The sequence below is a fragment of the Scylla paramamosain genome, chromosome 10 (genome assembly GCF_035594125.1).
Source record: "Scylla paramamosain isolate STU-SP2022 chromosome 10, ASM3559412v1, whole genome shotgun sequence".
Classification (NCBI taxonomy): domain Eukaryota; kingdom Metazoa; phylum Arthropoda; class Malacostraca; order Decapoda; family Portunidae; genus Scylla; species Scylla paramamosain.
The window spans coordinates 56848-84255 of NC_087160.1; the positions used below are offsets into that span (position 1 = coordinate 56848).

General features: G+C 45.2%; 2 long non-coding RNA genes across 2 annotated transcripts; both read left to right on the forward strand.

The window, feature by feature from the left end:
* Positions 1 to 1377: 1377 nt before the first annotated feature.
* On the forward strand, positions 1378 to 7382 carry LOC135103966 (uncharacterized). The gene is made up of 3 exons (XR_010270244.1): positions 1378 to 1561; positions 2742 to 2858; positions 7189 to 7382. It is a non-coding gene; the product is annotated as an uncharacterized LOC135103966 (long non-coding RNA).
* A 7115-nt stretch (positions 7383 to 14497) lies between these two features.
* On the forward strand, positions 14498 to 25029 carry LOC135103967 (uncharacterized). The gene is made up of 4 exons (XR_010270245.1): positions 14498 to 14616; positions 18967 to 19166; positions 20391 to 20507; positions 24835 to 25029. It is a non-coding gene; the product is annotated as an uncharacterized LOC135103967 (long non-coding RNA).
* Positions 25030 to 27408: the final 2379 nt, after the last annotated feature.

Below are 27408 nucleotides of genomic sequence, written 5' to 3' on the forward strand. Positions count from 1 at the left end.
CTGGTTGAATGGCTGACTGACTGACTGACTGACTGACTGACTGACTGACTGACTGACTGACTGACTAGCTGAGTGACTGATTTATTGGCTGGTTGGTTGAATGGCTAGCTGGCTGGTTGAATGGCTAACTGACTGACTGACTGACTGACTGACTGACTGACTGACTGACTGACTAACTGAGTGACTGATTGATTGGCTGGTTGGTTGAATGGCTAGCTGGCTGGTTGAATGGCTGACTGACTGACTGACTGACTGACTGACTGACTAACTGACTGACTGACTAACTGACTAGCTGAGTGACTGATTGATTGGCTGGTTGGTTGAATGGCTAGCTGGCTGGTTGAATGGCTGACTGACTGACTGACTGACTGACTGACTGACTGACTGACTGACTGACTGACTAGCTGAGTGACTGATTGATTGGCTAGTTGGTTGAATGGCTAGCTGGCTGGTTGAATGGCTGACTGACTGGCTGACTGACTGACTGACTGACTGACTGACTGACTGACTGACTGACTGACTAGCTGAGTGACTGATTGATTGGCTGGTTGGTTGAATGGCTAGCTGGCTGGTTGAATGGCTGACTGACTGACTGACTGACTGACTGACTGACTGACTGACTGACTGAGGCAGAGAGACAGGTAGGTGTTGGCAGGGTTGGTTTGGTTTGGAGTGTTGAGGTTTTATGATATTGTAGAGACAGAGAGGTTCAAAGCTTAATTAGACTTGTATCTTTGAGCCATGAGTCAGTAGAGAGGGAGAAAGAGGTAGACAGGCAGAGAGACAGGAAAAACAGGGAGGAAGAAAAGCTATTTGCACTGTACCTATAGGTCAGTATGGTGTAGAGTTGTATACTTGAATCAAGAGTAAATATAGACGCAGATACGAAGGCGGGCAAGCTGAGAGAGAGGGAAAGAAAGGGTCTGAATGAAAGGGAGGAGTCAGGCCTGCAGAAGGGGAGCTTTTGGTATTGTTTACTGATTAGTGTGATAAAGTGTTGTGTTGTGTTGTGAGGTGCAGAGAAAGAGAGAGAGGCTTGTGTGGTGATATTTCATGTTGATGTACAGCAATATGAAATAGTTCTCAGGAGAGAGAGAAAGAGATAGAAATTAGTGACACACACACACACACACACACACACACACACACAGTAATACTCTATAGAAACCTATTTCTTTCCTAATTTGTCTATCTCCATCTTGTTTTTCATTGTAAGTCATTAATGTTTATCTTGTATTGTCTTGGCATTATTAAAACATGAGGTATATTATTATTAGTGGTTGTAGTTTTGTATCACAACATTAACTTATATTAGTTTTGCCTGAAAATCTCTCGTTTTCTAACATTCTCCCATCCTGCAGGCCTGAGTCCAGACCGAGACCCAGCGAAATGTAAACAAACGCACCAGTCAGACTTGATATAGGAGTGAATTTGTTGCTTTTTAAAGCGGCAGTCGGTCTGTACATGTGTGAGGTGGCGAGGGGTGTCGCCAGGGGGCGGCTAGTAGCGTCTGCCACCAGGGAAATATGTAAAAACATAAAAAAGACGCTTCTCAAGAAAGGTAAGGCCGGTTGCAGCTTTTATTTTTTCTTTATTTCTTTCCATCAGGTTAGGTTTATATTAATTCAGTTAGTTAGGTTTGGTTAAGTCTCTCTCTCTCTCTCTCTCTCTCTCTCTCTCTCTCTCTCTCTCTCTCTCTCTCTCTCTCTCTCTCTCTCTCTCTCTGTGTGGTGCTAATGGTGCAGGAAGGCCTTGTCTACCTGCACCATAAGCCACTATACCATGCGTCACTGTACATTTAAACTGTACCCCAAAAACTTAACCTAACTGGCCCTCACTTAAAAAAAAATGTATCGTTTTTTTTTCGTGTTCTTAATATTTCAGTGCTACAATACCACATCACTGTACCCTATGATGCTAATGGTGCAGGAAGGCCTTGTCTACCTTCACCATAAGCGACTGTACCATGCGTCACTGTACCTTAAAACTGTACCACAAAAACAACCTAACTGGCCCTCACCTGAAAAAAAATATCTTTTTTTTTTTTGTGTTTGCTTAATATTTCAGTGGTACAGTACCACAGCACTGTACTCTATGGTGCTAATGGTGCAGGAAGGCCTTGTCTACCTTCACCATAAGCCACTGTACCATGTCTCACTGTACCTTAAATCTGTACCACAAAAACAACCTAACTGGCCCTCACCTGAAAAAAAATCTCTCTTTTTTTTAACCTAACCTAACCTAACCTAACCTTACCTAACCTAACCTAACCTAACCTAACCTGACCTGACCTGACCTAACCTAACCTAACCTAACCTAACCTGACCTAACCTAACCTAACCTAACCTAACCTGACCTGACCTAACCTAACCTAACCTAACCTAACCTAACCTAACCTATCCTAACCTAACCGAGACATTAAAAATTAGTCACAAGGCAAAAAGACGATTCAAAGTGACTGACATACCAAGCAATTAATTAGTGAAATCAGTCTTTGTTGACTACTCCAAAGCCTTTCAGTTTGTCGACCTCAGTATACTGTTAGGAAAAAGTGCATTATTAAGACATTATTAGTGGTTGTATCACGGTATTTTATAATAGACTTATAACTAGTTTCCCCTGAAAATCTTTCGTTTTCTATCATTCTTTCATTCTACACGCCTGAGCCCTGACAGAGACCCAGAGAAATGTAAACAGGCACGAGTCAGACTTGATATAGGGCTGAATTTGTTGCTTTTCAGAGAGGGGCAGTCGGTCTGTACATGCGTGAGGTGGCGAGAGGCGTGTCCAGGGGGCGGCTAGTAGCGTGTGCCACCGTGGAAATATGTACAGACATAAAGAAGACGCCCTCAAGAAAGGTAAGGCCGGTTCCAGCTTTTATTTTTATTTATTTATTTCCATCCCGGCCTGGGACCCCCCTTTCCCGGGCCCTGAGGTGTTGGGGGACGGCCCGGGGGTGCTGTGTGCCCGTGAGTGTACCAGGTGCTCAAGCTTATACAAAACAAGGAAAGTTTGAAGCACTTTTAGAGGGGCAGTCGGTCTGTACATGCGTGTACATTAATTTTGAGGTGTTCCTTGTCATCCCCTGTCACTCCTGCCTGCCTCTGTCACCTCTACCAATCCCTGTCAAGCTCTGCCAAGCCCTTTGTCACCTCTTAAGTAATGAGGTGGCTTGAGATGTGAGATTTTAAACAGAAGCCTTTGCTGTCACCCCTGCCAAGCCCTACCAAACCCTGTCAGCCCCCACCAAGGCCCTCTCAAGCCACCACTCAACCCCCTACCGAGACCTATCAGCTCTATAATCTGAAAAAAGTGCAGTGTCTTAGGAGGGATTGATTAAGTAAACAGTGACTTATGGCCAAAATGGAACTATATGGAGATTAAGTAGAGATTAGAATAGAAGCTGAAATTGAGCAGGATAGTTACAATCACAGACTTCCAACTTGCTACTCCTTGGTGTGAAAGAATCTGCAGGAAATTAAGTACATGGCAACTCCTGTTAGTCCCTCATGTGTTCTTGAAAGCAGACTGACAGATTCAGTGTGTGACATGCTGACGTGGGGGAAGGCTGTCTGGTGGCTGCTCTATGCTGTAGCTAACAAAATGGTTGTGTTTCAAGTGTTGTCATGCCTGGAAAGTCTACAGGTCATCATTACTAGTATAAATGTGTACTACAATGGTGAAATTTAGTGAAAAAATGTGCTGTTTATGTATTGGCAGGGAAAGATTTGTGCTCATCAAGACAATGATAAAAAAATTTTTATATTATTATTATTATTACTATTTTTTTTCTTTTACTTGTTTTGCTGTAAGATGAGACTACAATAACTGCCCCTTGATGCCCTATAAGGTACCGCCAAGCACCAAGGGGCGGCCACCACGGTGCACAGTGAAGCACGTCCCAGCATCCCTGTCACCATCTTTTCCCTGCCAATAATTATGCATTACATTTCCCAACTAATTTCATTCTAGTGCAACATTTCTACTACTAATGGTGTCCTGTACACTTCCCAGCATGACCAGTACAGCACTTCAAACAAACACAGCCTTTTCTTAGCCACAGCAAGGTGCAGCCACGACAGACAGCCTTCCCTAAGTCAGCATGTCACACTGCATCCATAACACTGAGCTTCCAGGAACACATCTGGGGGACTGATACAAGTTGCTGTGTAGGTCATTTGTCCCAGCAGACTCTTTCACACCAAGCAGGCATGAGGTGGTAGTCTGTGCAGTGCGTCAGTGCTTGGAATTTTGAACCGGTCTTGCTGCATCTATGGCCCAGAGACCAAACACAGACCAAACAGAGGGCTAGCTGAACCTAACACAAACCAAACAGACGCCCACCAGAACCATACACAGGCCCACAGAACTAACTGACTGGCTGGCCGTTTGACTCGCTGGCTGAGTGACTGACTGACTGACTGACTGACTGGCTGGCTGGCTGGCTTGCTGGCTGGCTTACTAACTGACTGACTGACTGACTGGCTGGCTGAGTGACTGATTGACTGGCTGGTAAGCTAGTTGGGTGGCTAGCTGGTTGGTTGAATGGCTGACTGACTGACTGAATGACTGACTGACTGACTGACTAGCTGAGTGACTGATTGATTGGCTGGTTGGTTGAATGCCTAGCTGGCTGGTTGAATGGCTGACTGACTGACTGACTGACTGACTGACTGACTGACTGACTGACTGACTGACTGACTAACTGACTGACTGACTAGCTGAGTGACTGATTGATTGGCTGGTTTGTCGAATGGCTAGCTGGCTGGTTGAATGGCTAACTGACTGACTGACTGACTGACTGACTGACTGACTGACTGACTGACTAACTGAATGACTGATTGATTGGCTGGTTGGTTGAATGGCTAGCTGGCTGGTTGAATGGCTGACTGACTGACTGACTGACTGACTTACTGACTGACTGACTGACTAACTGACTAGCTGAGTGACTGATTGATTGGCTGGTTGGTTGAATGGCTGACTGACTGACTGACTGACTGACTGACTGACTGACTGACTGACTGACTGACTGACTGACTAGCTGAGTGACTGATTGATTGGCTAGTTGGTTGAATGGCTAGCTGGCTGGTTGAATGGCTGACTGACTGGCTGACTGACTGACTAACTGACTGACTGACTGACTGACTGACTGACTGACTGACTAGCTGAGTGACTGATTGATTGGCTGGTTGGTTGCATGCCTAGCTGGCTGGTTGAATGGCTGACTGACTGACTGACTGACTGACTGACTGACTGACTGACTGACTGACTGACTGATTGACTGACTAGCTGAGTGACTGATTGATTGGCTGGTTGGTTGAATGGCTAGCTGGCTGGTTGAATGGCTAACTGACTGACTGACTGACTGACTGACTGACTGACTGACTGACTGACTGACTAACTGAGTGACTGATTGATTGGCTGGTTGGTTGAATGGCTAGCTGGCTGGTTGAATGGCTGACTGACTGACTGACTGACTGACTGACTGACTGACTGACTGACTAACTGACTAGCTGAGTGACTGATTGATTGGCTGGTTGGTTGAATGGCTAGCTGGCTGGTTGAATGGCTGACTGACTGACTGACTGACTGACTGACTGACTGACTGACTGACTGACTGACTGACTGAGTGACTGATTGATTGGCTAGTTGGTTGAATGGCTAGCTGGCTGGTTGAATGGCTGACTGACTGGCTGACTGACTGACTGACTGACTGACTGACTGACTGACTGACTGACTGACTGACTAGCTGAGTGACTGATTGATTGGCTGGTTGGTTGAATGCCTAGCTGGCTGGTTGAATGGCTGACTGACTGACTGACTGACTGACTGACTGACTGACTGACTGACTGACTGACTAGCTGAGTGACTGATTTATTGGCTGGTTGGTTGAATGGCTAGCTGGCTGGTTGAATGGCTAACTGACTGACTGACTGACTGACTGACTGACTGACTGACTGACTGACTGACTGACTGACTAACTGAGTGACTGATTGATTGGCTGGTTGGTTGAATGGCTAGCTGGCTGGTTGAATGGCTGACTGACTGACTGACTGACTGACTGACTGACTGACTGACTGACTGACTGACTGACTGACTAACTGACTAGCTGAGTGACTGATTGATTGGCTGGTTGGTTGAATGGCTAGCTGGCTGGTTGAATGGCTGACTGACTGACTGACTGACTGACTGACTGACTGACTGACTGACTGACTGACTAGCTGAGTGACTGATTGATTGGCTAGTTGGTTGAATGGCTAGCTGGCTGGTTGAATGGCTGACTGACTGGCTGACTGACTGACTGACTGACTGACTGACTGACTGACTGACTGACTGACTGACTAGCTGAGTGACTGATTGGCTGGTTGGTTGAATGGCTAGCTGGCTGGTTGAATGGCTGACTGACTGACTGACTGACTGACTGACTGACTGACTGACTGACTGAGGCAGAGAGACAGGTAGGTGTTGGCAGGGTTGGTTTGGTTTGGAGTGTTGAGGTTTTATGATATTGTAGAGACAGAGAGGTTCAAAGCTTAATTAGACTTGTATCTTTGAGCCATGAGTCAGTAGAGAGGGAGAAAGAGACAGACAGGCAGAGAGACAGGAAAAACAGGGAGGAAGAAAAGCTATTTGCACTGTACCTATAGGTCAGTATGGTGTAGAGTTGTATACTTGAATCAAGAGTAAATATAGACGCAGATACGAAGGCGGGCAAGCTGAGAGAGAGGGAAAGAAAGGGTCTGAATGAAAGGGAGGAGTCAGGCCTGCAGAAGGGGAGCTTTTGGTATTGTTTACTGATTAGTGTGATAAAGTGTTGTGTTGTGTTGTGAGGTGCAGAGAAAGAGAGAGAGGCTTGTGTGGTGATATTTCATGTTGATGTACAGCAATATGAAATAGTTCTCAGGAGAGAGAGAAAGAGATAGAAATTAGTGACACACACACACACACACACACACACACACACACACACACACACAGTAATACTCTATAGAAACCTATTTCTTTCCTAATTTGTCTATCTCCATCTTGTTTTTCATTGTAAGTCATTAATGTTTATCTTGTATTGTCTTGGCATTATTAAAACATGAGGTATATTATTATTAGTGGTTGTAGTTTTGTATCACAACATTAACTTATATTAGTTTTGCCTGAAAATCTCTCGTTTTCTAACATTCTCCCATCCTGCAGGCCTGAGTCCAGACCGAGACCCAGAGAAATGTAAACAAACGCACCAGTCAGACTTGATATAGGAGTGAATTTGTTGCTTTTTATAGCGGCAGTCGGTCTGTACATGTGTGAGGTGGCGAGGGGTGTCGCCAGGGGGCGGCTAGTAGCGTCTGCCACCAGGGAAATATGTAAAAACATAAAAAAGACGCTTCTCAAGAAAGGTAAGGCCGGTTGCAGCTTTTATTTTTTCTTTATTTCTTTCCATCAGGTTAGGTTTATATTAATTCAGTTAGTTAGGTTTGCTTAAGTCTCTCTCTCTCTCTCTCTCTCTCTCTCTCTCTCTCTCTCTCTCTCTCTCTCTCTCTCTGTGGTGCTAATGGTGCAGGAAGGCCTTGTCTACCTGCACCATAAGCCACTATACCATGCGTCACTGTACATTTAAACTGTACCCCAAAAACTTAACCTAACTGGCCCTCACTTAAAAAAAAATATATCGTTTTTTTTTCGTGTTCTTAATATTTCAGTGCTACAATACCACATCACTGTACCCTATGATGCTAATGGTGCAGGAAGGCCTTGTCTACCTTCACCATAAGCGACTGTACCATGCGTCACTGTACCTTAAAACTGTACCACAAAAACAACCTAACTGGCCCTCACCTGAAAAAAAATACCTTTTTTTTTGTGTGTTTGCTTAATATTTCAGTGCTACAGTACCACAGCACTGTACTCTATGGTGCTAATGGTGCAGGAAGGCCTTGTCTACCTTCACCATAAGCCACTGTACCATGTGTCACTGTACCTTAAATCTGTACCACAAAAACAACCTAACTGGCCCTCACCTGAAAAAAAATATCTTTTTTTTTTTAACCTAACCTAACCTAACCTAACCTTACCTAACCTAACCTAACCTAACCTGACCTGACCTGACCTAACCTAACCTAACCTAACCTAACCTAACCTGACCTAACCTAACCTAACCTAACCTAACCTGACCTGACCTAACCTAACCTAACCTAACCTAACCTTACCTAACCTAACCTAACCTAACCTAACCTAACCGAGACATTAAAAATTAGTCACAAGGCAAAAAGACGATTCAAAGTGACTGACATACCAAGCAATTAATTAGTGAAATCAGTCTTTGTTGACTACTCCAAAGCCTTTCAGTTTGTCGACCTCAGTATACTGTTAGGAAAAAGTGCATTATTAAGACATTATTAGTGGTTGTATCACGGTATTTTATAATAGACTTATAACTAGTTTCCCCTGAAAATCTTTCGTTTTCTATCATTCTCCCATTATACACGCCTGAGCCCTGACAGAGACCCAGAGAAATGTAAACAGGCACGAGTCAGACTTGATATAGGGCTGAATTTGTTGCTTTTCAGAGAGGGGCAGTCGGTCTGTACATGCGTGAGGTGGCAAGGGGCGTGTCCAGGGGGCGGCTAGTAGCGTGTGCCACCATGGAAATATGTACAGACATAAAGAAGACGCCCTCAAGAAAGGTAAGGCCGGTTCCAGCTTTTATTTTTATTTATTTATTTCCATCCCGGCCTGGGACCACCCTTTCCCGGGCCCTAAGGTGTTGGGGGACGGCCCGGGGGTGCTGTGTGCCCGTGAGTGTACCAGGTGCTCAAGCTTATACAAAACAAGGAAAGTTTGAAGCATTTTTAGAGGGGCAGTCGGTCTGTACATGCGTGTACATTAATTTTGAGGTGTTCCTTGTCATCCCCTGTCACTCCTGCCTGCCTCTGTCACCTCTACCAATCCCTGTCAAGCTCTGCCAAGCCCTTTGTCACCTCTCAAGTAATGAGGTGGCTTGAGATGTGAGATTTTAAACAGAAGCCTTTGCTGTCACCCCTGCCAAGCCCTACCAAACCCTGTCAGCCCCCACCAAGGCCTGTCAACCCCCTACCGAGACCTATCAGCTCTATAATCTGAAAAAAGTGCAGTGTCTTAGGAGGGATTGATTAAGTAAACAGTGACTTATGGCCAAAATGGAACTATATGGAGATTAAGTAGAGATTAGAATAGAAGCTGAAATTGAGCAGGATAGTTACAATCACAGACTTCCAACTTGCTACTCCTTGGTGTGAAAGAATCTGCAGGAAATTAAGTACATGGCAACTCCTGTTAGTCCCTCATGTGTTCTTGAAAGCAGACTGACAGATTCAGTGTGTGACATGCTGACGTGGGGGAAGGCTGTCTGGTGGCTGCTCTATGCTGTAGCTAACAAAATGGTTGTGTTTCAAGTGTTGTCATGCCTGGAAAGTCTACAGGTCATCATTACTAGTATAAATGTGTACTACAATGGTGAAATTTAGTGAAAAAAATGTGCTGTTTATGTATTGGCAGGGAAAGATTTGTGCTCATCAAGACAATGATAAAAAAATTTTTATATTATTATTATTATTACTATTTTTTTTCTTTTACTTGTTTTGCTGTAAGATGAGACTACAATAACTGCCCCTTGATGCCCTATAAGGTACCGCCAAGCACCAAGGGGCGGCCACCACGGTGTACAGTGAAGCACGTCCCAGCATCCCTGTCACCATCTTTTCCCTGCCAATAATTATGCATTACATTTCCCAACTAATTTCATTCTAGTGCAACATTTCTACTACTAATGGTGGCCTGTACACTTCCCAGCATGACCAGTACAGCACTTCAAACAAACACAGCCTTTTCTTAGCCACAGCAAGGTGCAGCCACGACAGACAGCCTTCCCTAAGTCAGCATGTCACACTGCATCCATAACACTGAGCTTCCAGGAACACATCTGGGGGACTGATACAAGTTGCTGTGTAGGTCATTTGTCCCAGCAGACTCTTTCACACCAAGCAGGCATGAGGTGGTAGTCTGTGCAGTGCGTCAGTGCTTGGAATTTTGAACCGGTCTTGCTGCATCTATGGCCCAGAGACCAAACACAGACCAAACAGAGGGCTAGCTGAACCTAACACAAACCAAACAGACGCCCACCAGAACCATACACAGGCCCACAGAACTAACTGACTGGCTGGCCGGCTGACTCGCTGGCTGAGTGACTGACTGACTGACTGACTGACTGGCTGGCTGGCTGGCTTGCTGGCTGGCTTACTAACTGACTGACTGACTGACTGGCTGGCTGAGTGACTGATTGACTGGCTGGTTAGCTAGTTGGGTGGCTAGCTGGTTGGTTGAATGGCTGACTGACTGACTGACTGACTGACTGACTGACTGACTGACTGACTAGCTGAGTGACTGATTGATTGGCTGGTTGGTTGAATGCCTAGTTGGCTGGTTGAATGGCTGACTGACTGACTGACTGACTGACTGACTGACTGACTGACTGACTGACTGACTAACTGACTGACTAACTGACTGACTGACTGACTAGCTGAGTGACTGATTGATTGGCTGGTTTGTCGAATGGCTAGCTGGCTGGTTGAATGGCTAACTGACTGACTGACTGACTGACTGACTGACTGACTGACTGACTGACTAACTGAGTGACTGATTGATTGGCTGGTTGGTTGAATGGCTAGCTGGCTGGTTGAATGGCTGACTGACTGACTGACTGACTGACTTACTGACTGACTGACTGACTAACTGACTAGCTGAGTGACTGATTGATTGGCTGGTTGGTTGAATGGCTAGCTGGCTGGTTGAATGGCTGACTAACTGACTGACTGACTGACTGACTGACTGACTGACTGACTAGCTGAGTGACTGATTGATTGGCTAGTTGGTTGAATGGCTAGCTGGCTGGTTGAATGGCTGACTGACTGGCTGACTGACTGACTAACTGACTGACTGACTGACTGACTGACTGACTGACTGACTGACTAGCTGAGTGACTGATTGATTGGCTGGTTGGTTGAATGCCTAGCTGGCTGGTTGAATGGCTGACTGACTGACTGACTGACTGACTGACTGACTGACTGACTGACTGACTGACTGACTGACTAGCTGAGTGACTGATTTATTGGCTGGTTGGTTGAATGGCTAGCTGGCTGGTTGAATGGCTAACTGACTGACTGACTGACTGACTGACTGACTGACTGACTGACTGACTGACTAACTGAGTGACTGATTGATTGGCTGGTTGGTTGAATGGCTAGCTGGCTGGTTGAATGGCTGACTGACTGACTGACTGACTGACTGACTGACTGACTGACTGACTGACTGACTGACTGACTGACTAACTGACTAGCTGAGTGACTGATTGATTGGCTGGTTGGTTGAATGGCTAGCTGGCTGGTTGAATTGCTGACTGACTGACTGACTTACTGACTGACTGACTGACTGACTGACTGATTGATTGGCTAGTTGGTTGAATGGCTAGCTGGCTGGTTGAATGGCTGACTGACTGGCTGACTGACTGACTGACTAACTGACTGACTGACTGACTGACTAGCTGAGTGACTGATTGATTGGCTGGTTGGTTGAATGCCTAGCTGGCTGGTTGAATGGCTGACTGACTGACTGACTGACTGACTGACTGACTGACTGACTGACTGACTAGCTGAGTGACTGATTTATTGGCTGGTTGGTTGAATGGCTAGCTGGCTGGTTGAATGGCTAACTGACTGACTGACTGACTGACTGACTGACTGACTGACTGACTGACTGACTGACTAACTGAGTGACTGATTGATTGGCTGGTTGGTTGAATGGCTAGCTGGCTGGTTGAATGGCTGACTGACTGACTGACTGACTGACTGACTGACTGACTGACTGACTGACTGACTGACTGACTAACTGACTAGCTGAGTGACTGATTTATTGGCTGGTTGGTTGAATGGCTAGCTGGCTGGTTGAATGGCTAACTGACTGACTGACTGACTGACTGACTGACTGACTGACTGACTGACTGACTAACTGAGTGACTGATTGATTGGCTGGTTGGTTGAATGGCTAGCTGGCTGGTTGAATGGCTGACTGACTGACTGACTGACTGACTGACTGACTGACTGACTGACTGACTGACTAGCTGAGTGACTGATTGATTGGCTGGTTGGTTGAATGGCTAGCTGGCTGGTTGAATGGCTGACTGACTGACTGACTGACTGACTGACTGACTGACTGACTGACTGAGGCAGAGAGACAGGTAGGTGTTGGCAGGGTTGGTTTGGTTTGGAGTGTTGAGGTTTTATGATATTGTAGAGACAGAGAGGTTCAAAGCTTAATTAGACTTGTATCTTTGAGCCATGAGTCAGTAGAGAGGGAGAAAGAGGCAGACAGGCAGAGAGACAGGAAAAACAGGGAGGAAGAAAAGCTATTTGCACTGTACCTATAGGTCAGTATGGTGTAGAGTTGTATACTTGAATCAAGAGTAAATATAGACGCAGATACGAAGGCGGGCAAGCTGAGAGAGAGGGAAAGAAAGGGTCTGAATGAAAGGGAGGAGTCAGGCCTGCAGAAGGGGAGCTTTTGGTATTGTTTACTGATTAGTGTGAAAAAGTGTTGTGTTGTGTTGTGAGGTGCAGAGAAAGAGAGAGAGGCTTGTGTGGTGATATTTCATGTTGATGTACAGCAATATGAAATAGTTCTCAGGAGAGAGAGAAAGAGATAGAAATTAGTGACACACACACACACACACACACACACACACACACACACACACACACACACACACACACGCACACACACACACACAGTAATACTCTATAGAAACCTATTTCTTTCCTAATTTGTCTATCTCCATCTTGTTTTTCATTGTAAGTCATTAATGTTTATCTTGTATTGTCTTGGCATTATTAAAACATGAGGTATATTATTATTAGTGGTTGTAGTTTTGTATCACAACATTAACTTATATTAGTTTTGCCTGAAAATCTCTCGTTTTCTAACATTCTCCCATCCTGCAGGCCTGAGTCCAGACCGAGACCCAGAGAAATGTAAACAAACGCACCAGTCAGACTTGATATAGGAGTGAATTTGTTGCTTTTTAAAGCGGCAGTCGGTCTGTACATGTGTGAGGTGGCGAGGGGTGTCGCCAGGGGGCGGCTAGTAGCGTCTGCCACCAGGGAAATATGTAAAAACATAAAAAAGACGCTTCTCAAGAAAGGTAAGGCCGGTTGCAGCTTTTATTTTTTCTTTATTTCTTTCCATCAGGTTAGGTTTATATTAATTCAGTTAGTTAGGTTTGGTTAAGTCTCTCTCTCTCTCTCTCTCTCTCTCTCTCTCTCTCTCTCTCTCTCTCTCTCTCTCTCTCTCTCTCTCTCTCTCTCTCTCTCTCTCTCTCTCTCTCTCTCTCTCTCTCTCTCTCTCTCTCTCTCTCTCTCTCTCTCTCTCTCTCTCTCTCTCTCTCTGTGTCTTGCTAATGGTGCAGGAAGGCCTTGTCTACCTGCACCATAAGCCACTATACCATGCGTCACTGTACATTTAAACTGTACCCCAAAAACTTAACCTAACTGGCCCTCACTTAAAAAAAAATATATCGTTTTTTTTTCGTGTTCTTAATATTTCAGTGCTACAATACCACATCACTGTACCCTATGATGCTAATGGTGCAGGAAGGCCTTGTCTACCTTCACCATAAGCGACTGTACCATGCGTCACTGTACCTTAAAACTGTACCACAAAAACAACCTAACTGGCCCTCACCTGAAAAAAAATATCTTTTTTTTTTTTGTGTTTGCTTAATATTTCAGTGCTACAGTACCACAGCACTGTACTCTATGGTGCTAATGGTGCAGGAAGGCCTTGTCTACCTTCACCATAAGCCACTGTACCATGTGTCACTGTACCTTAAATCTGTACCACAAAAACAACCTAACTGGCCCTCACCTGAAAAAAAATCTCTTTTTTTTTTAACCTAACCTAACCTAACCTAACCTTACCTAACCTAACCTAACCTAACCTAACCTGACCTGACCTGACCTAACCTAACCTAACCTAACCTAACCTAACCTGACCTAACCTAACCTAACCTAACCTAACCTAACCTGACCTGACCTAACCTAACCTAACCTAACCTAACCTAACCTAACCTAACCTAACCTATCCTAACCTAACCGAGACATTAAAAATTAGTCACAAGGCAAAAAGACGATTCAAAGTGACTGACATACCAAGCAATTAATTAGTGAAATCAGTCTTTGTTGACTACTCCAAAGCCTTTCAGTTTGTCGACCTCAGTATACTGTTAGGAAAAAGTGCATTATTAAGACATTATTAGTGGTTGTATCACGGTATTTTATAATAGACTTATAACTAGTTTCCCCTGAAAATCTTTCGTTTTCTATCATTCTTTCATTCTACACGCCTGAGCCCTGACAGAGATCCAGAGAAATGTAAACAGGCACGAGTCAGACTTGATATAGGGCTGAATTTGTTGCTTTTCAGAGAGGGGCAGTCGGTCTGTACATGCGTGAGGTGGCGAGAGGCGTGTCCAGGGGGCGGCTAGTAGCGTGTGCCACCGTGGAAATATGTACAGACATAAAGAAGACGCCCTCAAGAAAGGTAAGGCCGGTTCCAGCTTTTATTTTTATTTATTTATTTCCATCCCGGCCTGGGACCCCCCCTTTCCCGAGTCCTGAGGTGTTGGGGGACGGCCCGGGGGTGCTGTGTGCCCGTGAGTGTACCAGGTGCTCAAGCTTATACAAAACAAGGAAAGTTTGAAGCATTTTTAGAGGGGCAGTCGGTCTGTACATGCGTGTACATTAATTTTGAGGTGTTCCTTGTCATCCCCTGTCACTCCTGCCTGCCTCTGTCACCTCTACCAATCCCTGTCAAGCTCTGCCAAGCCCTTTGTCACCTCTCAAGTAATGAGGTGGCTTGAGATGTGAGATTTTAAACAGAAGCCTTTGCTGTCACCCCTGCCAAGCCCTACCAAACCCTGTCAGCCCCCACCAAGGCCCTCTCAAGACCCACCAAGGCCTGTCAACCCCCTACCGAGACCTATCAGCTCTATAATCTGAAAAAAGTGCAGTGTCTTAGGAGGGATTGATTAAGTAAACAGTGACTTATGGCCAAAATGGAACTATATGGAGATTAAGTAGAGATTAGAATAGAAGCTGAAATTGAGCAGGATAGTTACAATCACAGACTTCCAACTTGCTACTCCTTGGTGTGAAAGAATCTGCAGGAAATTAAGTACATGGCAACTCCTGTTAGTCCCTCATGTGTTCTTGAAAGCAGACTGACAGATTCAGTGTGTGACATGCTGACGTGGGGGAAGGCTGTCTGGTGGCTGCTCTATGCTGTAGCTAACAAAATGGTTGTGTTTCAAGTGTTGTCATGCCTGGAAAGTCTACAGGTCATCATTACTAGTATAAATGTGTACTACAATGGTGAAATTTAGTGAAAAAATGTGCTGTTTATGTATTGGCAGGGAAAGATTTGTGCTCATCAAGACAATGATAAAAAAAATTTTTATATTATTATTATTATTACTATTTTTTTTCTTTTACTTGTTTTGCTGTAAGATGAGACTACAATAACTGCCCCTTGATGCCCTATAAGGTACCGCCAAGCACCAAGGGGCGGCCACCACGGTGCACAGTGAAGCACGTCCCAGCATCCCTGTCACCATCTTTTCCCTGCCAATAATTATGCATTACATTTCCCAACTAATTTCATTCTAGTGCAACATTTCTACTACTAATGGTGACCTGTACACTTCCCAGCATGACCAGTACAGCACTTCAAACAAACACAGCCTTTTCTTAGCCACAGCAAGGTGCAGCCACGACAGACAGCCTTCCCTAAGTCAGCATGTCACACTGCATCCATAACACTGAGCTTCCAGGAACACATCTGGGGGACTGATACAAGTTGCTGTGTAGGTCATTTGTCCCAGCAGACTCTTTCACACCAAGCAGGCATGAGGTGGTAGTCTGTGCAGTGCGTCAGTGCTTGGAATTTTGAACCGGTCTTGCTGCATCTATGGCCCAGAGACCAAACACAGACCAAACAGAGGGCTAGCTGAACCTAACACAAACCAAACAGACGCCCACCAGAACCATACACAGGCCCACAGAACTAACTGACTGGCTGGCCGGCTGACTCGCTGGCTGAGTGACTGACTGACTGACTGACTGACTGGCTGGCTGGCTGGCTTGCTGGCTGGCTTACTAACTGACTGACTGACTGACTGGCTGGCTGAGTGACTGATTGACTGGCTGGTTAGCTAGTTGGGTGGCTAGCTGGTTGGTTGAATGGCTGACTGACTGACTGACTGACTGACTGACTGACTGACTAGCTGAGTGACTGATTGATTGGCTGGTTGGTTGAATGCCTAGCTGGCTGGTTGAATGGCTGACTGACTGACTGACTGACTGACTGACTGACTGACTGACTGACTGACTGACTAGCTGAGTGACTGATTGATTGGCTGGTTTGTCGAATGGCTAGCTGGCTGGTTGAATGGCTAACTGACTGACTGACTGACTGACTGACTGACTGACTGACTGACTGACTAACTGAGTGACTGATTGATTGGCTGGTTGGTTGAATGGCTAGCTGGCTGGTTGAATGGCTGACTGACTGACTGACTGACTGACTTACTGACTGACTGACTGACTAACTGACTAGCTGAGTGACTGATTGATTGGCTGGTTGGTTGAATGGCTGACTGACTGACTGACTGACTGACTGACTGACTGACTGACTGACTGACTGACTGACTGACTGACTGACTAGCTGAGTGACTGATTGATTGGCTAGTTGGTTGAATGGCTAGCTGGCTGGTTGAATGGCTGACTGACTGGCTGACTGACTGACTAACTGACTGACTGACTGACTGACTGACTGACTGACTGACTGACTAGCTGAGTGACTGATTGATTGGCTGGTTGGTTGAATGCCTAGCTGGCTGGTTGAATGGCTGACTGACTGACTGACTGACTGACTGACTGACTGACTGACTGACTGACTGACTGACTGACTAGCTGAGTGACTGATTGATTGGCTGGTTGGTTGAATGGCTAGCTGGCTGGTTGAATGGCTAACTGACTGACTGACTGACTGACTGACTGACTGACTGACTGACTGACTGACTGACTAACTGAGTGACTGATTGATTGGCTGGTTGGTTGAATGGCTAGCTGGCTGGTTGAATGGCTGACTGACTGACTGACTGACTGACTGACTGACTGACTGACTGACTGACTGACTAACTGACTAGCTGAGTGACTGATTGATTGGCTGGTTGGTTGAATGGCTAGCTGGCTGGTTGAATGGCTGACTGACTGACTGACTGACTGACTGACTGACTGACTGACTGACTGACTGAGTGACTGATTGATTGGCTAGTTGGTTGAATGGCTAGCTGGCTGGTTGAATGGCTGACTGACTGGCTGACTGACTGACTGACTGACTGACTGAATGACTGACTGACTGACTGACTAGCTGAGTGACTGATTGATTGGCTGGTTGGTTGAATGCCTAGCTGGCTGGTTGAATGGCTGACTGACTGACTGACTGACTGACTGACTGACTGACTGACTGACTGACTGACTGACTAGCTGAGTGACTGATTTATTGGCTGGTTGGTTGAATGGCTAGCTGGCTGGTTGAATGGCTAACTGACTGACTGACTGACTGACTGACTGACTGACTGACTGACTGACTGACTGACTGACTGACTGACTAACTGAGTGACTGATTGATTGGCTGGTTGGTTGAATGGCTAGCTGGCTGGTTGAATGGCTGACTGACTGACTGACTGACTGACTGACTGACTGACTGACTGACTGACTGACTGACTAACTGACTAGCTGAGTGACTGATTGATTGGCTGGTTGGTTGAATGGCTAGCTGGCTGGTTGAATGGCTGACTGACTGACTGACTGACTGACTGACTGACTGACTGACTGACTGACTGACTGACTAGCTGAGTGACTGATTGATTGGCTAGTTGGTTGAATGGCTAGCTGGCTGGTTGAATGGCTGACTGACTGGCTGACTGACTGACTGACTGACTGACTGACTGACTGACTGACTGACTGACTAGCTGAGTGACTGATTGATTGGCTGGTTGGTTGAATGGCTAGCTGGCTGGTTGAATGGCTGACTGAATGACTGACTGACTGACTGACTGACTGACTGACTGACTGACTGACTGAGGCAGAGAGACAGGTAGGTGTTGGCAGGGTTGGTTTGGTTTGGAGTGTTGAGGTTTTATGATATTGTAGAGACAGAGAGGTTCAAAGCTTAATTAGACTTGTATCTTTGAGCCATGAGTCAGTAGAGAGGGAGAAAGAGGCAGACAGGCAGAGAGACAGGAAAAACAGGGAGGAAGAAAAGCTATTTGCACTGTACCTATAGGTCAGTATGGTGTAGAGTTGTATACTTGAATCAAGAGTAAATATAGACGCAGATACGAAGGCGGGCAAGCTGAGAGAGAGGGAAAGAAAGGGTCTGAATGAAAGGGAGGAGTCAGGCCTGCAGAAGGGGAGCTTTTGGTATTGTTTACTGATTAGTGTGAAAAAGTGTTGTGTTGTGTTGTGAGGTGCAGAGAAAGAGAGAGAGGCTTGTGTGGTGATATTTCATGTTGATGTACAGCAATATGAAATAGTTCTCAGGAGAGAGAGAAAGAGATAGAAATTAGTGACACACACACACACACACACACACACACACACACACACACACACACAGTAATACTCTATAGAAACCTATTTCTTTCCTAATTTGTCTATCTCCATCTTGTTTTTCATTGTAAGTCATTAATGTTTATCTTGTATTGTCTTGGCATTATTAAAACATGAGGTATATTATTATTAGTGGTTGTAGTTTTGTATCACAACATTAACTTATATTAGTTTTGCCTGAAAATCTCTCGTTTTCTAACATTCTCCCATCCTGCAGGCCTGAGTCCAGACCGAGACCCAGAGAAATGTAAACAAACGCACCAGTCAGACTTGATATAGGAGTGAATTTGTTGCTTTTTAAAGCGGCAGTCGGTCTGTACATGTGTGAGGTGGCGAGGGGTGTCGCCAGGGGGCGGCTAGTAGCGTCTGCCACCAGGAAAATATGTAAAAACATAAAAAAGACGCTTCTCAAGAAAGGTAAGGCCGGTTGCAGCTTTTATTTTTTCTTTATTTCTTTCCATCAGGTTAGGTTTATATTAATTCAGTTAGTTAGGTTTGGTTAAGTCTTTCTCTCTCTCTCTCTCTCTCTCTCTCTCTCTCTCTCTCTCTCTCTCTCTCTCTCTCTCTCTCTCTCTCTCTCTCTCTCTCTCTCTCTCTCTCTCTCTCTGTGGTGCTAATGGTGCAGGAAGGCCTTGTCTACCTGCACCATAAGCCACTATACCATGCGTCACTGTACATTTAAACTGTACCCCAAAAACTTAACCTAACTGGCCCTCACTTAAAAAAAAATATATCGTTTTTTTTTCGTGTTCTTAATATTTCAGTGCTACAATACCACATAACTGTACCCTAAGATGCTAATGGTGCAGGAAGGCCTTGTCTACCTTCACCATAAGCGACTGTACCATGCGTCACTGTACCTTAAAACTGTACCACAAAAACAACCTAACTGGCCCTCACCTGAAAAAAAATATCTTTTTTTTTTTTGTGTTTGCTTAATATTTCAGTGCTACAGTACCACAGCACTGTACTCTATGGTGCTAATGGTGCAGGAAGGCCTTGTCTACCTTCACCATAAGCCACTGTACCATGTGTCACTGTACCTTAAATCTGTACCACAAAAACAACCTAACTGGCCCTCACCTGAAAAAAAATCTCTTTTTTTTTTAACCTAACCTAACCTAACCTAACCTTACCTAACCTAACCTAACCTAACCTAACCTGACCTGACCTGACCTAACCTAACCTAACCTAACCTAACCTGACCTAACCTAACCTAACCTAACCTAACCTAACCTGACCTGACCTAACCTAACCTAACCTAACCTAACCTAACCTTACCTAACCTAACCTAACCTAACCTAACGTAACCGAGACATTAAAAATTAGTCTCAAGGCAAAAAGACGATTCAAAGTGACTGACATACCAAGCAATTAATTAGTGAAATCAGTCTTTGTTGACTACTCCAAAGCCTTTCAGTTTGTCGACCTCAGTATACTGTTAGGAAAAAGTGCATTATTAAGACATTATTAGTGGTTGTATCACGGTATTTTATAATAGACTTATAACTAGTTTCCCCTGAAAATCTTTCGTTTTCTATCATTCTTTCATTCTACACGCCTGAGCCCTGACAGAGACCCAGAGAAATGTAAACAGGCACGAGTCAGACTTGATATAGGGCTGAATTTGTTGCTTTTCAGAGAGGGGCAGTCGGTCTGTACATGCGTGAGGTGGCGAGAGGCGTGTCCAGGGGGCGGCTAGTAGCGTGTGCCACCGTGGAAATATGTACAGACATAAAGAAGACGCCCTCAAGAAAGGTAAGGCCGGTTCCAGCTTTTATTTTTATTTATTTATTTCCATCCCGGCCTGGGACCCCCCCTTTCCCGAGTCCTGAGGTGTTGGGGGACGGCCCGGGGGTGCTGTGTGCCCGTGAGTGTACCAGGTGCTCAAGCTTATACAAAACAAGGAAAGTTTGAAGCATTTTTAGAGGGGCAGTCGGTCTGTACATGCGTGTACATTAATTTTGAGGTGTTCCTTGTCATCCCCTGTCACTCCTGCCTGCCTCTGTCACCTCTACCAATCCCTGTCAAGCTCTGCCAAGCCCTTTGTCACCTCTCAAGTAATGAGGTGGCTTGAGATGTGAGATTTTAAACAGAAGCCTTTGCTGTCACCCCTGCCAAGCCCTACCAAACCCTGTCAGCCCCCACCAAGGCCCTCTCAAGCCACCACTCAACCCCCTACCGAGACCTATCAGCTCTATAATCTGAAAAAAGTGCAGTGTCTTAGGAGGGATTGATTAAGTAAACAGTGACTTATGGCCAAAATGGAACTATATGGAGATTAAGTAGAGATTAGAATAGAAGCTGAAATTGAGCAGGATAGTTACAATCACAGACTTCCAACTTGCTACTCCTTGGTGTGAAAGAATCTGCAGGAAATTAAGTACATGGCAACTCCTGTTAGTCCCTCATGTGTTCTTGAAAGCAGACTGACAGATTCAGTGTGTGACATGCTGACGTGGGGGGAAGGCTGTCTGGTGGCTGCTCTATGCTGTAGCTAACAAAATGGTTGTGTTTCAAGTGTTGTCATGCCTGGAAAGTCTACAGGTCATCATTACTAGTATAAATGTGTACTACAATGGTGAAATTTAGTGAAAAAATGTGCTGTTTATGTATTGGCAGGGAAAGATTTGTGCTCATCAAGACAATGATAAAAAAATTTTTATATTATTATTATTATTACTATTTTTTTTTCTTTTACTTGTTTTGCTGTAAGATGAGACTACAATAACTGCCCCTTGATGCCCTATAAGGTACCGCCAAGCACCAAGGGGCGGCCACCACGGTGCACAGTGAAGCACGTCCCAGCATCCCTGTCACCATCTTTTCCCTGCCAATAATTATGCATTACATTTCCCAACTAATTTCATTCTACTGCAACATTTCTACTACTAATGGTGACCTGTACACTTCCCAGCATGACCAGTACAGCACTTCAAACAAACACAGCCTTTTCTTAGCCACAGCAAGGTGCAGCCACGACAGACAGCCTTCCCTAAGTCAGCATGTCACACTGCATCCATAACACTGAGCTTCCAGGAACACATCTGGGGGACTGATACAAGTTGCTGTGTAGGTCATTTGTCCCAGCAGACTCTTTCACACCAAGCAGGCATGAGGTGGTAGTCTGTGCAGTGCGTCAGTGCTTGGAATTTTGAACCGGTCTTGCTGCATCTATGGCCCAGAGACCAAACACAGACCAAACAGAGGGCTAGCTGAACCTAACACAAACCAAACAGACGCCCACCAGAACCATACACAGGCCCACAGAACTAACTGACTGGCTGGCCGGCTGACTCGCTGGCTGAGTGACTGACTGACTGACTGACTGACTGGCTGGCTGGCTGGCTTGCTGGCTGGCTTACTAACTGACTGACTGACTGACTGGCTGGCTGAGTGACTGATTGACTGGCTGGTTAGCTAGTTGGGTGGCTAGCTGGTTGGTTGAATGGCTGACTGACTGACTGACTGACTGACTGACTGACTGACTAGCTGAGTGACTGATTGATTGGCTGGTTGGTTGAATGCCTAGCTGGCTGGTTGAATGGCTGACTGACTGACTGACTGACTGACTGACTGACTGACTGACTGACTGACTGACTGACTAGCTGAGTGACTGATTGATTGGCTGGTTTGTCGAATGGCTAGCTGGCTGGTTGAATGGCTAACTGACTGACTGACTGACTGACTGACTGACTGACTGACTGACTGACTGACTGACTAACTGAGTGACTGATTGATTGGCTGGTTGGTTGAATGGCTAGCTGGCTGGTTGAATGGCTGACTGACTGACTGACTGACTGACTTACTGACTGACTGACTGACTAACTGACTAGCTGAGTGACTGATTGATTGGCTGGTTGGTTGAATGGCTGACTGACTGACTGACTGACTGACTGACTGACTGACTGACTGACTGACTGACTGACTGACTGACTGACTAGCTGAGTGACTGATTGATTGGCTAGTTGGTTGAATGGCTAGCTGGCTGGTTGAATGGCTGACTGACTGGCTGACTGACTGACTAACTGACTGACTGACTGACTGACTGACTGACTGACTGACTGACTAGCTGAGTGACTGATTGATTGGCTGGTTGGTTGAATGCCTAGCTGGCTGGTTGAATGGCTGACTGACTGACTGACTGACTGACTGACTGACTGACTGACTGACTGACTGACTGACTGACTGACTAGCTGAGTGACTGATTGATTGGCTGGTTGGTTGAATGGCTAGCTGGCTGGTTGAATGGCTAACTGACTGACTGACTGACTGACTGACTGACTGACTGACTGACTGACTGACTGACTAACTGAGTGACTGATTGATTGGCTGGTTGGTTGAATGGCTAGCTGGCTGGTTGAATGGCTGACTGACTGACTGACTGACTGACTGACTGACTGACTGACTGACTGACTGACTAACTGACTAGCTGAGTGACTGATTGATTGGCTGGTTGGTTGAATGGCTAGCTGGCTGGTTGAATGGCTGACTGACTGACTGACTGACTGACTGACTGACTGACTGACTGACTGACTGACTGACTGAGTGACTGATTGATTGGCTAGTTGGTTGAATGGCTAGCTGGCTGGTTGAATGGCTGACTGACTGGCTGACTGACTGACTGACTGACTGACTGACTGACTGACTGACTGACTGACTAGCTGAGTGACTGATTGATTGGCTGGTTGGTTGAATGCCTAGCTGGCTGGTTGAATGGCTGACTGACTGACTGACTGACTGACTGACTGACTGACTGACTGATTGACTAGCTGAGTGACTGATTTATTGGCTGGTTGGTTGAATGGCTAGCTGGCTGGTTGAATGGCTAACTGACTGACTGACTGACTGACTGACTGACTGACTGACTGACTGACTGACTGACTGACTGACTAACTGAGTGACTGATTGATTGGCTGGTTGGTTGAATGGCTAGCTGGCTGGTTGAATGGCTGACTGACTGACTGACTGACTGACTGACTGACTGACTGACTGACTGACTGACTGACTGACTAACTGACTAGCTGAGTGACTGATTGATTGGCTGGTTGGTTGAATGGCTAGCTGGCTGGTTGAATGGCTGACTGACTGACTGACTGACTGACTGACTGACTGACTGACTGACTGACTAGCTGAGTGACTGATTGATTGGCTAGTTGGTTGAATGGCTAGCTGGCTGGTTGAATGGCTGACTGACTGGCTGACTGACTGACTGACTGACTGACTGACTGACTGACTGACTGACTGACTAGCTGAGTGACTGATTGATTGGCTGGTTGGTTGAATGGCTAGCTGGCTGGTTGAATGGCTGACTGACTGACTGACTGACTGACTGACTGACTGACTGACTGACTGAGGCAGAGAGACAGGTAGGTGTTGGCAGGGTTGGTTTGGTTTGGAGTGTTGAGGTTTTATGATATTGTAGAGACAGAGAGGTTCAAAGCTTAATTAGACTTGTATCTTTGAGCCATGAGTCAGTAGAGAGGGAGAAAGAGGCAGACAGGCAGAGAGACAGGAAAAACAGGGAGGAAGAAAAGCTATTTGCACTGTACCTATAGGTCAGTATGGTGTAGAGTTGTATACTTGAATCAAGAGTAAATATAGACGCAGATACGAAGGCGGGCAAGCTGAGAGAGAGGGAAAGAAAGGGTCTGAATGAAAGGGAGGAGTCAGGCCTGCAGAAGGGGAGCTTTTGGTGTTGTTTACTGATTAGTGTGATAAAGTGTTGTGTTGTGTTGTGAGGTGCAGAGAAAGAGAGAGAGGCTTGTGTGGTGATATTTCATGTTGATGTACAGCAATATGAAATAGTTCTCAGGAGAGAGAGAAAGAGATAGAAATTAGTGACACACACACACACACACACACACACACACAGTAATACTCTATAGAAACCTATTTCTTTCCTAATTTGTCTATCTCCATCTTGTTTTTCATTGTAAGTCATTAATGTTTATCTTGTATTGTCTTGGCATTATTAAAACATGAGGTATATTATTATTAGTGGTTGTAGTTTTGTATCACAACATTAACTTATATTAGTTTTGCCTGAAAATCTCTCGTTTTCTAACATTCTCCCATCCTGCAGGCCTGAGTCCAGACCGAGACCCAGAGAAATGTAAACAAACGCACCAGTCAGACTTGATATAGGAGTGAATTTGTTGCTTTTTAAAGCGGCAGTCGGTCTGTACATGTGTGAGGTGGCGAGGGGTGTCGCCAGGGGGCGGCTAGTAGCGTCTGCCACCAGGGAAATATGTAAAAACATAAAAAAGACGCTTCTCAAGAAAGGTAAGGCCGGTTGCAGCTTTTATTTTTTCTTTATTTCTTTCCATCAGGTTAGGTTTATATTAATTCAGTTAGTTAGGTTTGGTTAAGTCTCTCTCTCTCTCTCTCTCTCTCTCTCTCTCTCTCTCTCTCTCTCTCTCTCTCTCTCTCTCTCTCTCTCTCTCTCTCTCTCTCTCTCTCTCTCTCTGTGGTGCTAATGGTGCAGGAAGGCCTTGTCTACCTGCACCATAAGCCACTATACCATGCGTCACTGTACATTTAAACAGTACCCCAAAAACTTAACCTAACTGGCCCTCACTTAAAAAAAAATATATCGTTTTTTTTTCGTGTTCTTAATATTTCAGTGCTACAATACCACATCACTGTACCCTATGATGCTAATGGTGCAGGAAGGCCTTGTCTACCTTCACCATAAGCGACTGTACCATGCGTCACTGTACCTTAAAACTGTACCACAAAAACAACCTAACTGGCCCTCACCTGAAAAAAAATATCTTTTTTTTTTTGTGTTTGCTTAATATTTCAGTGCTACAGTACCACAGCACTGTACTCTATGGTGCTAATGGTGCAGGAAGGCCTTGTCTACCTTCACCATAAGCCACTGTACCATGTGTCACTGTACCTTAAATCTGTACCACAAAAACAACCTAACTGGCCCTCACCTGAAAAAAAATCTCTTTTTTTTTAACCTAACCTAACCTAAACCTAACCTTACCTAACCTAACCTAACCTAACCTAACCTGACCTGACCTGACCTAACCTAACCTAACCTAACCTAACCTAACCTAACCTAACCTAACCGAGACATTAAAAATTAGTCTCAAGGCAAAAAGACGATTCAAAGTGACTGACATACCAAGCAATTAATTAGTGAAATCAGTCTTTGTTGACTACTCCAAAGCCTTTCAGTTTGTCGACCTCAGTATACTGTTAGGAAAAAGTGCATTATTAACACATTATTAGTGGTTGTATCACGGTATTTTATAATAGACTTATAACTAGTTTCCCCTGAAAATCTTTCGTTTTCTATCATTCTTTCATTCTACACGCCTGAGCCCTGACAGAGACCCAGAGAAATGTAAACAGGCACGAGTCAGACTTGATATAGGGCTGAATTTGTTGCTTTTCAGAGAGGGGCAGTCGGTCTGTACATGCGTGAGGTGGCGAGAGGCGTGTCCAGGGGGCGGCTAGTAGCGTGTGCCACCGTGGAAATATGTACAGACATAAAGAAGACGCCCTCAAGAAAGGTAAGGCCGGTTCCAGCTTTTATTTTTATTTATTTATTTCCATCCCGGCCTGGGACCCCCCCTTTCCCGAGTCCTGAGGTGTTGGGGGACGGCCCGGGGGTGCTGTGTGCCCGTGAGTGTACCAGGTGCTCAAGCTTATACAAAACAAGGAAAGTTTGAAGCATTTTTAGAGGGGCAGTCGGTCTGTACATGCGTGTACATTAATTTTGAGGTGTTCCTTGTCATCCCCTGTCACTCCTGCCTGCCTCTGTCACCTCTACCAATCCCTGTCAAGCTCTGCCAAGCCCTTTGTCACCTCTCAAGTAATGAGGTGGCTTGAGATGTGAGATTTTAAACAGAAGCCTTTGCTGTCACCCCTGCCAAGCCCTACCAAACCCTGTCAGCCCCCACCAAGGCCCTCTCAAGCCACCACTCAACCCCCTACCGAGACCTATCAGCTCTATAATCTGAAAAAAGTGCAGTGTCTTAGGAGGGATTGATTAAGTAAACAGTGACTTATGGCCAAAATGGAACTATATGGAGATTAAGTAGAGATTAGAATAGAAGCTGAAATTGAGCAGGATAGTTACAATCACAGACTTCCAACTTGCTACTCCTTGGTGTGAAAGAATCTGCAGGAAATTAAGTACATGGCAACTCCTGTTAGTCCCTCATGTGTTCTTGAAAGCAGACTGACAGATTCAGTGTGTGACATGCTGACGTGGGGGGAAGGCTGTCTGGTGGCTGCTCTATGCTGTAGCTAACAAAATGGTTGTGTTTCAAGTGTTGTCATGCCTGGAAAGTCTACAGGTCATCATTACTAGTATAAATGTGTACTACAATGGTGAAATTTAGTGAAAAAATGTGCTGTTTATGTATTGGCAGGGAAAGATTTGTGCTCATCAAGACAATGATAAAAAAATTTTTATATTATTATTATTATTACTATTTTTTTTTCTTTTACTTGTTTTGCTGTAAGATGAGACTACAATAACTGCCCCTTGATGCCCTATAAGGTACCGCCAAGCACCAAGGGGCGGCCACCACGGTGCACAGTGAAGCACGTCCCAGCATCCCTGTCACCATCTTTTCCCTGCCAATAATTATGCATTACATTTCCCAACTAATTTCATTCTACTGCAACATTTCTA